The sequence below is a fragment of the Capra hircus genome (genome assembly GCF_001704415.2).
Source record: "Capra hircus breed San Clemente chromosome X unlocalized genomic scaffold, ASM170441v1, whole genome shotgun sequence".
NCBI classification, from domain to species: domain Eukaryota; kingdom Metazoa; phylum Chordata; class Mammalia; order Artiodactyla; family Bovidae; genus Capra; species Capra hircus.
Window position 1 is genome coordinate 14,431,886 of NW_017189516.1, and position 12,669 is coordinate 14,444,554.

The 12,669-nt window shown below is 36.1% G+C and overlaps 1 pseudogene; it reads right to left on the bottom strand.

Annotated features, from left to right (window-relative positions):
* Window positions 1-11,522: 11,522 nt before the first annotated feature.
* Window positions 11,523-12,322, bottom strand: LOC102180202 (annotated as a pseudogene).
* Between the last annotated feature and the right edge of the window lie 347 nt (window positions 12,323-12,669).

Genomic DNA, 12,669 nt, shown 5'->3' on the forward strand with positions numbered 1-12,669 from the left:
TCATGATCCTGGAACGAATCATCACAAAAGGAAAAAGGGGTGGCAGAGGATGAGATGGTTAGATAGCATCATCAAGTTAATGGACATGAATTTGAGCAAATTCCAGGAGATAGTGGAGGACAAAGGAGCCTGGTATGCCTCAATCTATGGAGAAGGAAATAGCAACCCACTCCAGTACTCTTGACTGGAAAATCCCATGGATGGAGGAGCATGATAGGCTACAGTCCATGGGGTCATAAAGAGTCGGACATGACTTAGTGACTTCACTTTCACTTTCATGGGGTCACAAGAGTCAGACACAGCTTAGCAACTGAATAGCAACAACATTGTGGTCTATCTTGGGGAATGTTTCATATCTGCTCAGAAGGAATGTATATTCTGCTTTCATTAGTTTTAAGTACTATAGATGTTTGTTAGAGCTGGTTTGTTTATAGCATTGCCAAATCTGTATTCTTATTCATCATCTTTATAGGTTTCTAAGTATTATTCAAAGTTGATTCTTAGATTCTTATATTATAATTTTAGTTTGTTCCTTTAATTGTTCCAATTTTAGTTTTATCTATTTGAGAACTCCGTTGTTAAATTGAAAGAGTTTATTTGTTAAATCATGTCCAACTCTTTGCTACCCCATGGACTCTAGCCTGCCAAGCTCCTCTGTAAATAGGATTTCCCAGGCAAAAATACTGGAGTAGGTTTTCATTTCCTTCTCCAGGAGATCTTCCTGACCCAGGGATCAAACTCATGTCTCCTCCATTGGCAGGCAGGTTCTTTACTACTGAGCCACCAGGGAAGCCCACATGTTCATTTACTCTCCCTAAAACAAGGTTAATTATAGACTTATAGAAGTCTTTCAAGTCCTAAAGTTCTTGTCATATGTAACAATAACATACAAAGAAAGCTCAGAGCACTTGAATCAAGACACTAAGTCACCCATCTGCACCAGTAGTAAAAATCAGTGTCTGGAGTCTTTTCTCTTTTGCCTCTTTATTGAGAATACTGGGAAAGCTGATCGGGGGTGGGTGGGGGGACAAAAAACAAAAATGAGACAAGCAAGATACTGCTACAATTAAAATAATTTCTAGACTCACTAAATTGTTTTAAGTGAGCTTTAATGAAGAGAGAAAAACTAGAATTCAAAAGCCCCATTTTTTCTTTTTAAAGAGCAGATAGTATCTTGCAATTTGAGTTTAGGAATTAAACTGCAACAAATATCTGGGGGTCAAGTCATAAGAAATCACTTCATGCTTAACTACTTCAATGTGTGAATGTGAAAGTCACTCAGTCATGTCCAACTCTTTGCGACCCTATGGAATTCTCCAGGCCAGAATACTGGAGTGGGTAGCCTTTCCCTTCTCCAGGGGATCTTTTCCATCCAGGGATCAAACCCAGGTCTCCCAAATTACAGGCGGATTCTTTACCAACTGAGCCACAAGAAAGCCCAAGAATACTGGAGTGGGTAGCCTATTCCTTATCCAGGGGATCTTCCTGACCCAGGAATTGAACTGGGGGATCCTGCATTGTAGGCAGATTCTTTACCAACTGAACTATTTCACATCACAATGCTATTGATGCTGCATAGTTGAAATCATGCATCCTAGTCTTATACAAGCTTATTTACTGGAGGCAAGTGTTTATAATCGTTTATTTTTTTTTAACAACTTGATTCACTTATCTTTATAAAATGTTCTTCTTTATCTTTGGTAATGTTCTTGGTTGAAAATTTATTTTGGATAGGATAACTGTAGCTGATCCAGCTCTATTATGTTTCTTGTTTGCATTGGATATCTTTTTGATCCTTTAACTTTCAAATTATTTGCATCTTTTAATCTAATATATATTTCCTATATTCAGCATATAGTTGAAATTTGTTTGTCTTTTGTCCTATCTTTCTTTTTACTGGATTTTAATTTGTTTTTATTTTTAATTGAAGGATAATTGCATTACAATATTGTGTTGGTTTCTGTGATGCATCATTGATTGGATTTTTAATCCATTAATATTCAGTGTTATTTAAATATGTTAAATGTTATTAGATATTTAGATTTGCATCTACCATTATGCTTTCAGGTTTCTATAGATTTTTCCTTGTTGGTCCTCTGTTCTTTCTATTTTCTTTCTTTTACATTAAATGGATATTTTCCAGTATAACATGCTAAGTCCTTAATGATTTTTAACACTATATACTTGAGCTAAATTTCAGTAGTTGTTCTAAGAGTTACAATATGCATCATAATTTATCAAAATCTATGTAAACTTTATACTAACCTAATCCCAGTGACATATAGAAACCTTACTTCTCTACAGATTTCCTCCTTCTTCCTCATTTTCCGTTATTGTTCTTATACATAATATTCTAAAAAAAATTCTGATTGCCTCCATTTCCTAAAATAAAGCTTACTTAATCATGGTGTACTTTTTAATATATTTCTATCATTCCTCACACTTTTATATCCAGCACCTTGCACATAACAAAGTACTTGGCATGTAGAAAGTACTAAACAATATATTCTAATAAGTGAATTAGAATATATTGCGTATTAGTGACCAAAATGATCCCCAAGAAAAAGAAATACAACAAGGTAAAATGGTTGTCTGATGAGGCCTTACAAATAGCTGAGAATAGAAGAGATGTGAAAGGCAAAGGAGAAGAGGAAAGATATACCCATCTGAATGTGGAGTTCCAAAGAATAGCAAGGAGAGATAAGAAAAACTTCTTAAGTGGACTAGGCAAAGAAATAGAGGAAAACAATAGAATGAGAAACATTAGATTTCTCTTTAAGAATATTGGAGATACCAAGGGAACATTTCATGCAAAAATGGGCACAATAAAGGACAGAAATGGTAAGGATTTAACAAAGGAAAGAGATTAAGAAAAGGTGGCAAGAAAACACAGAAGAACTGTACAAAAAAGGTCTTAATGACCCAGGTAACCATGATGGTATGATCACTCACCTAGAGCCAGACATCCTGGAGTGTGAAGTCAAATGGGCCTTAGGAAGCATTACTACAAAGAAAGTGGAGGTGATGGAATTCCAGCAGAGCTATTTCAAATTCTGCAAGATGATGTTGTGATGATGTTTGCTGCACTCGATGTTAGCAAACTCAGAAAACTCAGCAGTGACTGGAAAAGTCAGGTTTCATTCCAATACCAAAGAAGGCAATACTTAAAAAATGTTCAAATTCTCCACAGTTGAACTCATTTCACATGCTAGCAAGATAATGCTCAAAATCTTTCAAGCTAAGCTTCAACAGTACATGAACTGAGAACCTTCAGATGTATAAACTGGGTTTAGAAAAGGCAGAGTATGCAGATATCAAATTGCCAAAATCTATCATGGCAGATGGTGATTGCAGCCATGAAATTAAAAGACGCTTACTCTTTGGAAGGAAAGTTATGACCAATCTAGATAGCATATTCAAAAGCAGAAACATTGCTTTGCCAACAAATGTCTGTCTAGTCAAGGCTATGGTTTTCCAGTAGTCATGTATGGATGTGAGAGTTGGACTGTGAAGAAAGCTGAGCACCGAAGAATTGATGCTATTGAACTGTGGTGTTGGAGAAGCCTCTTCAGAGTCCCTTGGACTGCAAGGAGATCCAACCAGTCCATTCTGAAGGAGATCAGTCTTGGTATTTCTTTGGAAGAAATGATGCTAAAGCTGAAACTCCAGTATTTTGGCCACCTCCTGCGAAGAATTGACTCACTGGAAAAGATTCTGATGCTGGAAGGGATTGGGGGCAGGAGGAGAAGGGGACGACAGAGAATGAGATGGCTGGATGGCATCACCAACTCAATGGACTTGAGTTTGAGTGAACTCCAGGAGTTGGTAGTGGACAGAGAGGCCTGGCATGCTGCGGTTCATGGGGTCGCAAAGAGTCGGACACGACTGAGTAACTGAACTGAACTGAACTGAATTGCATCATAGTAAAAGCAAGGTAATTCCAGAAAAACATCAACTTATGTTTCATTGACTATGCTAAAACCTTTGAGTGTGTAGATCACAATAAACTGTGGAGAATTCTTTAAGAGATGGGTATACCAGACCACTTTACCTGTCTCCTGAGAAACCTGCATGCAGTTCAAGAAGCAACAGTTAGACATGGAAGAACAGACTGGTTCCAAATTGGGAAAGGAGTATGTCAAGCCTGTATATTATCACCCTGCTTTTTAAACTTATATGCAGAGTATATCATGTGAAATGCCAGGCTAGATGAAGCACAAGCTGGAATCAAGATTACTGGGAGAAATATCAATAAGCACAGATATGCAGGTGATCACATCCTAATGGCATAAAGTGAAGAGGAACTAAAGTGCCTCTTGATGAAAGTGAAAGTGGAGAGTGAAAAATCTGACTTAAAACTCAACATTCAAAAAGGAAAAAGAAGGGGACCACAGAGGATGAAACTGTTGGAAGGCATCCTTGACTCAATGGACATGAATTTGAGCAAACTCCAGGAGATAGTAATGGATGCCTGGTGTGCTGCTGTTCATGGCATCACAAAGAGTTGGATATGACTGAGCAACTGAAAAACAATAACAACAAAAGCTGGAATGCCTCGGGCCAAGAGCAAGACAAGAACATAGCCCCATTCATTAGCAAACAGGCTACACAAAGTCACACTTAGCTCACAGATACCACAAAACACACCCTTGACACAATCCTGCCATATAGGGTAAGAAGGCCCAGTTTCACCCACCAAAGGGCAGGCGTCAATCCCTCCCACCAGAAAACCTGAACAAGTCCCTATACCAATCATATCCACCACAGGGAAGACACCAGAATCGAGAAATATTAAGATTCTGCAGCCTGTGAAAAATAGACCACAAATACTGAAAGACAAATTAAAATGATGCAGAAATATATTGCAAATGAAGGAATAAGATAAAAATCCACAAGAATAGCTAAATAGATAAGGCAATCTACTTAAAATCAGCTCCAAGTAATGATAGTAAAGGTGATCAAAAATCTCAGAAAAATGGAAGCTAAGATTAAGAGACACAAGAAATAATTTAAAAGGAGCTATAAAATGTAAACAGTAAACAGAGATGAATGATAAAATAATTGAAATGAAAAATACACTGGAAGAAATGAATAGCAGAATAATTGAAGCAGAGAAAGGTATAAGTGAGTTAGAAAACAGAATGCTGGAAAATACTGTCACAGAAAAGAATAAAGAAAAAAAACATTGAAACAAAATGAAGAAAATATCAAGGGATATATCTGGTTCAACATTAAATAAATGAACAGTCACATTATAGATGTCACAGAAGGAGAAAAGAAAGAGAAAGGGCCTGAGAAAATATTTGAACATATTATAACAAAAAACTATCCTAACATAAGAAGAAAATGTACAAGTCCAAGAAGCACAGAGAATCATATACAAGATGAACTCAAGGAGGAACATGCTGAGACACATATTAATCAAATTGACAAAAATTAAAGACAAATAAAAATTATGAAAAGCAACCAGGGAAAAGCAACACATAACATACAAGAGAATCTCAATAAGGTTCTCAGGTGATTTTTCAGCAGAAAATGCTTGCCAGAATGGAGTGGCATGATATACTGAAAATAATAAAAGAGGAAAACCTACAACCAAGGATATTCTATCCAACAGGATTCTCATTCAGATTTGATGGGGAAATCAGAAAGCAAAAGCTAAGAGAATTTAGTTCTATCAAATTAACTTGCCAACAAATGATAAAGGAATAGGCAAGAAAGAGACCAGCAAATTAAAACAACCTTGTGAGTTCAGGATGGGGAACACGTGTATACCTGTGGCGGATTCATGTTGATGAATGGCAAAACCAATACAATATTGTAAAGTAATTAGGCTCCAATTAAAATAAATAAATTTATATTAAAAAAAGACTGTTAAATCATAACCTTATGTGAACAGCAAACCAAAGGAAAAAAAAAAAACTACAATAGATAGACATGAAAAAAGAAAGGCAACACAAACACAACACCAAAGATAACTATCAAATCACAAGAGAAGAAGAAAAAAAGAAGGGAAGAAAAAAACATAAAAAGCAAAGTCAAAACAATTAACAAAATGTCAACAAAAACATAAATATTGATAATTACCCTAAATGAAAATGGATTAAATGCTCCAGTCAAAAGACATAGACTGGCTGAATGGATACAAAAAAGCAAGATCCCGTATATAAGCTGTCTACAAGAGATGCATTTCAGATGTAAGTACACATATAGACTTTAAGTGAAAAGATGGAAAAAGACATTTTATGCAAATGTAAATAAAAAGAAAGCTAGGGTAATGATACACAGATCAAAGAAAATAGACTTTTAAATAAATAATGTTACAAGAGACAAGGAAGAGCACTATATAATTATGAAGGAATCAATCCAAGAAAAATACGTAGCAATTGTAAATATACATGCACCAAACATAGGACCACCTCAATATATAAGGAAAATGCTAACAGATATTAAAGGGGAAATCAACAGTAACACAACAACATTAGAGGTTTTTAACACCCCACTTACACAAATGAAAACATCATCCACACAGAAAACTAATAAGGAAACACAAGTCTTAAATGACGTATTAATCCAGATAGGTCTCATTGATATATATAGGATGTTCCATTCAAAAGCTGCAGAATACACATTTCTCTCCAGTGCACATGGAATATTCTCCAGGATACATCTTGGGTCACAAATCAAGACTGGGTAAATTTAAGAAAATTGAAATCACGCTAAGCAATTTAACAAATTGAAGACTAAAAACCATATGATAATCTCAATAGATGCAGAAAAAGCTTTTAACAAAATTCAACACCCAGTTATGATTAAAAATATCTCTAGATAGTGGACCTAGAGAGACCAAACCTCAACCTAATAAAGACCATGTATGACAAACTCATAGCAAACTTCATTCTCAACAATGAAAACCTGAAAGCATTTCCTCAAAGGTCAGAAACAAGACAAAGATATTTACTTTTGCCACTTTAATTCAACATAATTTTGGAAGTCCTAGCCACAGCAATCAGAGAAGAAAAATGAAAGAATCTCAAATTGGAAAAGAAGAAAACTGGGCCAAAGAACTAAGCAAACATTTCTCCAAAAACCCCATACAGATGGCTAACAAACACATGAAAAGATGCTCTACAAACTCATTATCAGAGAAATGCAAATCAAAACCACAATGAGGTAACATCTCATGCCCGTCAGAATGGCTGCTATCAAAAAGTCTACAAACAATAAATGCTGGAGAGGGTGCAGAGAAAAGGGAACCCCAGTACACTGTTGGTTGGAACAAAAACTAGTATAGCCACTATAGAGAACAGTGTGGAGATTGCTTTAAAAAAAAAAAAGGAAATAGAAATGCCATAAAACACAGCAAAGGTCAGAAAGAGAAATTAAGGGCACAGTAGTGTTTACCATCACATCAGAAAAAAATAAAACACTTAGGAATGAGCCTACCTAGATGGGGAAGCAGTGGAAACAGTGTCAGACTTTATTTTTTTGGGCTCCAAAATCACTGCAGATGGTGACTACAGCCATGAAATTAAAAGACACTTACTCCTTGGAAGGAAAGTTATGAGCAACTTAGATAGCATTTTCAAAAGCAGAGACATTACTTTGCTGACTAAGGTCCGTCTAGTCAAGGCTATGGTTTTTCCTGTGGTCATGTATGGATGTGAGAGTTCGACTGTGAAGAAGGCTGAGCGCCGAAGAATTGATGCTTTTGAACTGTGATGTTGGAGAAGACTCTTGAGAGTCCCTTGGACTGCAAGGAGATCCAACCAGTCCATTCTGAAGGATATCAGCCCTGGGATTTCTTTGGAAGGAATGATGCTAAAGCTGAAACTCCAGTACTTTGGCCACTTCATGCGAAGAGTTGACTCATTGTAAAAGACTCTGATTGTGGGAGGGTTTGGGGGCAGGAGGAGAAGGGGACGACAGAGGATGAGATGGCTGGATGGCATCACTGACTCGATGGACACGAGTCTGAGTGAACTCCAGGAGTTGGTGATGGACAGGGAGGCCTGGCATGCTGCAATTCATGGGGTCGCAAAGTGTCAGACACAACTGAGCGAATCAACTGAGCTGAACTGAACTGAAGGAGGTAAAAGACATATACTCAGAAAACTATACGATACTGATGAAAGATGACACGAACTGATGGAGAGATATACAATGTTCTTGGATTAGGTAAGTCAATAGTATAAAAATGCCTACACTACACAAAGCAATCTAAAGATACAATAGAATACCTAACAAATTGCCAATGACATTTTTCACAGAATTAGAACCAAAACTTGGCAATTCTTATGGAAAAACCTACAAACCAAGAACAAAATAGCCAAAGTAATCTTAAGAAAACAAATGATCTGGAGGAATCAAGCTCAATGACTTCATACTGTACTACCAAGCTACAGTAGTCAAAACAGTACAGTACTAGAACCAAAAGAGGAAGAGAAACTTAGATCAATGGAACAGGATAGAAATTCCAGAGATAAACTTATACATCTATGGTCAACAAGTCTATGTAAAGGAAGGCATCAATATAAAAGGAAAAAATAAAGTCTGTTTAACAAACAATACTGGGGAAACTGAACAGCTACATGTAAAAGAACAGAACACTCCCAAACACCACAAACAAATATAAATTAAAGTAGATTAAAGACCTAAATATAAGGCCAGATACAATAAAACTCTTAAAGGAAAACATAGGCCAAACACTTTCTGACATAAATCTCTGCAAGACATTATTGGACCCACTTCTTAATTAAAATAAAAACAAAACAAAGAGACCTAATTAAACTTAAAAGTGTTTGCACGGCAAAGGAAACAATACACAAAACAAAAGACAACGCATAGAATGTGTGAAAATATTTCCAACTGAAATGACTGAAAAGGTTTTAATCTCCTAAGAACACAAAGAGCTTGTGTTGTTCAATAACAACACAAAACAACCATCTAATAAAAAATAGGCAATAGTTCTAAATGTGCATTTCTCTAAAGAATGCATACAGATTGCCCAAAAGAGCATGAACAGATGCTCAATATCACTATCAGAGAAATACAAACGAAAACTACGATATCACTTTACACCAATGAGAATGACCATCATCAAAAAGTCTCCAAAGAGTAAATGTTAAAGACTGTATGGAGAAAAAAAAAAAAAAACTCTTCTACACTCTTGTGGAGAATGTAAGTTTGTATAGCTATGGAGAACAGTATGGTTCAGTTCAGTTCAGTCGCTCAGTCGTGTCCGACTCTTTGCGACCCCATGAATTGCAGCACACCAGGCCTCCCTGTCCATCACCAACTCCAGGAGTTCACTCAAACTCATGTCCATCGAGTCAGTGATGCCATCCAGCCATCTCATCCTCGGTCGTCCCCTTCTTCTCCTGCCCCCAATCCCTTCCAGCATCAAAGTCTTTTCCAATGAGTCATCTCTTTGCATGAGGTGGCCAAAGTACTGGAGTTTCAACTTTAGCATCTTTCCTTCCAAAGAAACCCCAGAGCTGATCTCCTTTCGAATGGACTGGTTGGATCTCCTTGCAGTCCAAGGGACTCTCAAGAGTCTTCTCCAACACCACAGTTCAAAAGCATCCATTCTTCAGCACTCAGCTTTCTTCACAGTCCAACTCTCACATCTATACATGACCACTGGAAAACCCATAGCCTTCACTAGACCTTAGTCGGCAAAGTAATGTCTCTGCTTTTGAATATACTATCTAGGTTGCTCATAACTTTTCTTCCAAGGAGTATGTGTCTTTTAATTTCATGGTTGCAGTCACCATCTGCAGTGATTTTGGAGCCCTAAAAATAAAGTCTGACACTGTTTCCACTGTTTCCCCATCTATTTCCCATGAAGTGATGGGACTGGATGCCATGATCTTCGTTTTCTGAATGTTGAGCTTTAAGCCAACTTTTTCACTCTCCTCTTTCACTTTCATCAAGAGGCTTTTTAGTTCCTCTTCACTTTCTGTCATAAGGGTTAGTGCCATATTAAAGAAAGCACTGCCTAACCCAAAGTCATGAAGATTTACTTATAAGAACTTTATCATATTAACCCTTATCTTTACATCTATGACACATTTTATGTAAATTTTTGAGTATGGTGGGAGGAAAGGTTTCAGTGTCATTCTTTTGCATGTAAATATATAATTGTGACAGTACAATTTGTTGAAGAGACTCTTCATTCCACATTGGACAGTCTTGGGACCCTTGTTAAAAATCAATTGACCACAAATAGAAAAGCTTGTTTCTGAACTCTCAGTTATATTCTATTAATCTCTGTGACTATCCTTATGACACTATCACACCTCCTTCTGAAGGCTTAATGTCAAATTTAAAGTTGTAAAAGTTGTGTCCTCCAATTTCATCTTCCTTTGTCAACATTTTTTTGGCTATTTTGGGTCCATATGAATTTTAGGAGTAGCTTATCAACTTAGGGGATTTTTACAGAGATTTCACTGAATTTGCAGATTAAATTATAGATTATTGCCATTTTAGTTATATTGGTTTTTTGTCCATGATATGAAATATCTTTACATGTATTGATTTTCCCCCAAATTTTTGTAGTCTTTAATATAGTATTCTTTCACATCATTGCAAAATTTATTCCCAAGTATACCTTTTTATATTAAGTAGAATTGCTTTATTTGGTTTTTAGTATTTTAATTGATAATACAATTGCTTTTGTTTATCTTGTATTCTAAAAGTTTAATGAAATTCTTATTATTTCTAAAATTTATAGTTTCTTCCTTAGAATTTTCTATAAACAAATCTAAGTCATCTGTAAATAGAAAGGTTTTACTCTTCCTTTTCAATCTACCCTTTATTTTTCAGGTGAAAGAATTTTATGTCACAGTTGTCTGTAAAACCACAAAGACACTATGTTCTTCATATAAAATACATTAATACAGATAACTATGCCTCCTTGAAAATGAGTATAGAAAAAGTCTTAAAGAAAAATGAACTCCAATGTACAGTCTCTGTGAAGTTGCTTGGGAAAAACTCACATCTGAACTGATTCCTAAAACATACCATTCCATTCCACCATTCCGCATCTTTTGGTTCAAAGTGTAGAATATCCTCATCAGTATATGCTCCTGCTATCTTACATGTATGATAATACATATATCACTTCAGTTCAGTTCACAGTTTCAAGAGTCTTCTCCAACACCTCAGTTCAAAAGCATCAATTTTACAGCTCTCAGCTTTCTTTATGGTTCAACTCTCACGTCTATACATGACTACTGGAAAAACCATAGCTTTGACTACATGAACCTTTGTTGGCAAGTAATGGCTCTGTTTTTTAACATGCTGTCTAGGTTGGTCATAGTTTTTCTTCCAAGGAGAAAGCACCTTTTAATTTCATGGTTGCAGTCAGTATCTGCAGTGATTTTGGAGCCCAAGAAAATAAAGTTTGTCACTTTTTCTGTTGTTTCACCATCTATTTGCCATAAAGTGATGGGACCAGATGCCATGATCATTTTCTGAATGTTTAGTTAGCCTAATACATATATAGACTGATTTATTATTTAATGTTCCATTGGTTCATCAGCCTTTTCTGTAGGTTCATCAGCAGGTTGAGTAGGCTGTGTCTTTCTCTGCAGTCTTTCTTCAAGATCTTCCATGAGTGGAGACACATCATCATCATCATATGGCAGAAATTCCAAGTCTTTACTGACAATTCCATTGAAAACATTCTTTGTAGTTAGATCCTGTTCTGCAGGCAGTGTCTCTCAGAAGACATCCAGACCATGTTTACCCAGTTCATTCAAATTGCACTCCAAAAACTTTGACATATATCTTTCCAAGTAAATACAAGCTGTTTGAGAATGGGCTCCAGTGGACATAACCCTGCAGTCAAAATAGTTAGCAAATGGACAAATTTGGAAAATGTGAGGGCCTGTATCATAATCAACAATGAGCAGTCCAACATCATATGGTCTCCAGCCATATCACTGCATCGGTATCTGGGTTTTGCTTCCAATTAGATAGACAAGACAAGGCACAGGAAGAGGTCTGTCAAATACAAATCTAGAATTCAAACACCTCTAGCACATAAAATTACATAGCATTTAGCATCAGCAGTAAATGCTGCAACTGAAATAGCAATACTGTTATCAACAAGGAACATTTTTTTCTGATGAGCTGCAAGTTCTGCTTGTGCTCTTTTCAATGCAACCAACACTGAATGAGTTTTTTTTTAAATTTCAGATTTAAAAAAAAAATGTAGCTGAACCTTGTTTGACAGCTCCATTGCATATTCAACTTGATGAATCCTGCCCTGAGGACTCCAATTAGTGACATCATTTTCATACATATTGCAAAACATGGTTACAATGCGATCCTGGCTTTGGCCTCCTGCAAATCTGCAGATCAAGCAGCTGATTATCTATTATTAATATTTCCTCATCTGAACTAGCTGTCCTGACTAGAACCTATAGTTTTATGTTGCAAAAAAGTGGTGAAAGCAGACATGCTTGTCTTGTTTCTGATTGTAAGTGGAAAACATTGTCTTTCTATACTAAATTTGATGTTAACTGTGTTCCTTGGAGATTCCACTTATCAGGTTGAGGAAGTTCCCTTCTATTCATAGTTATGTGAGTGCTGTTTTATATAAAAAGATAATTGGTTTTTTAAATTATTTTTAAAAATTAATTTTTAATTGTCAGAAAATTG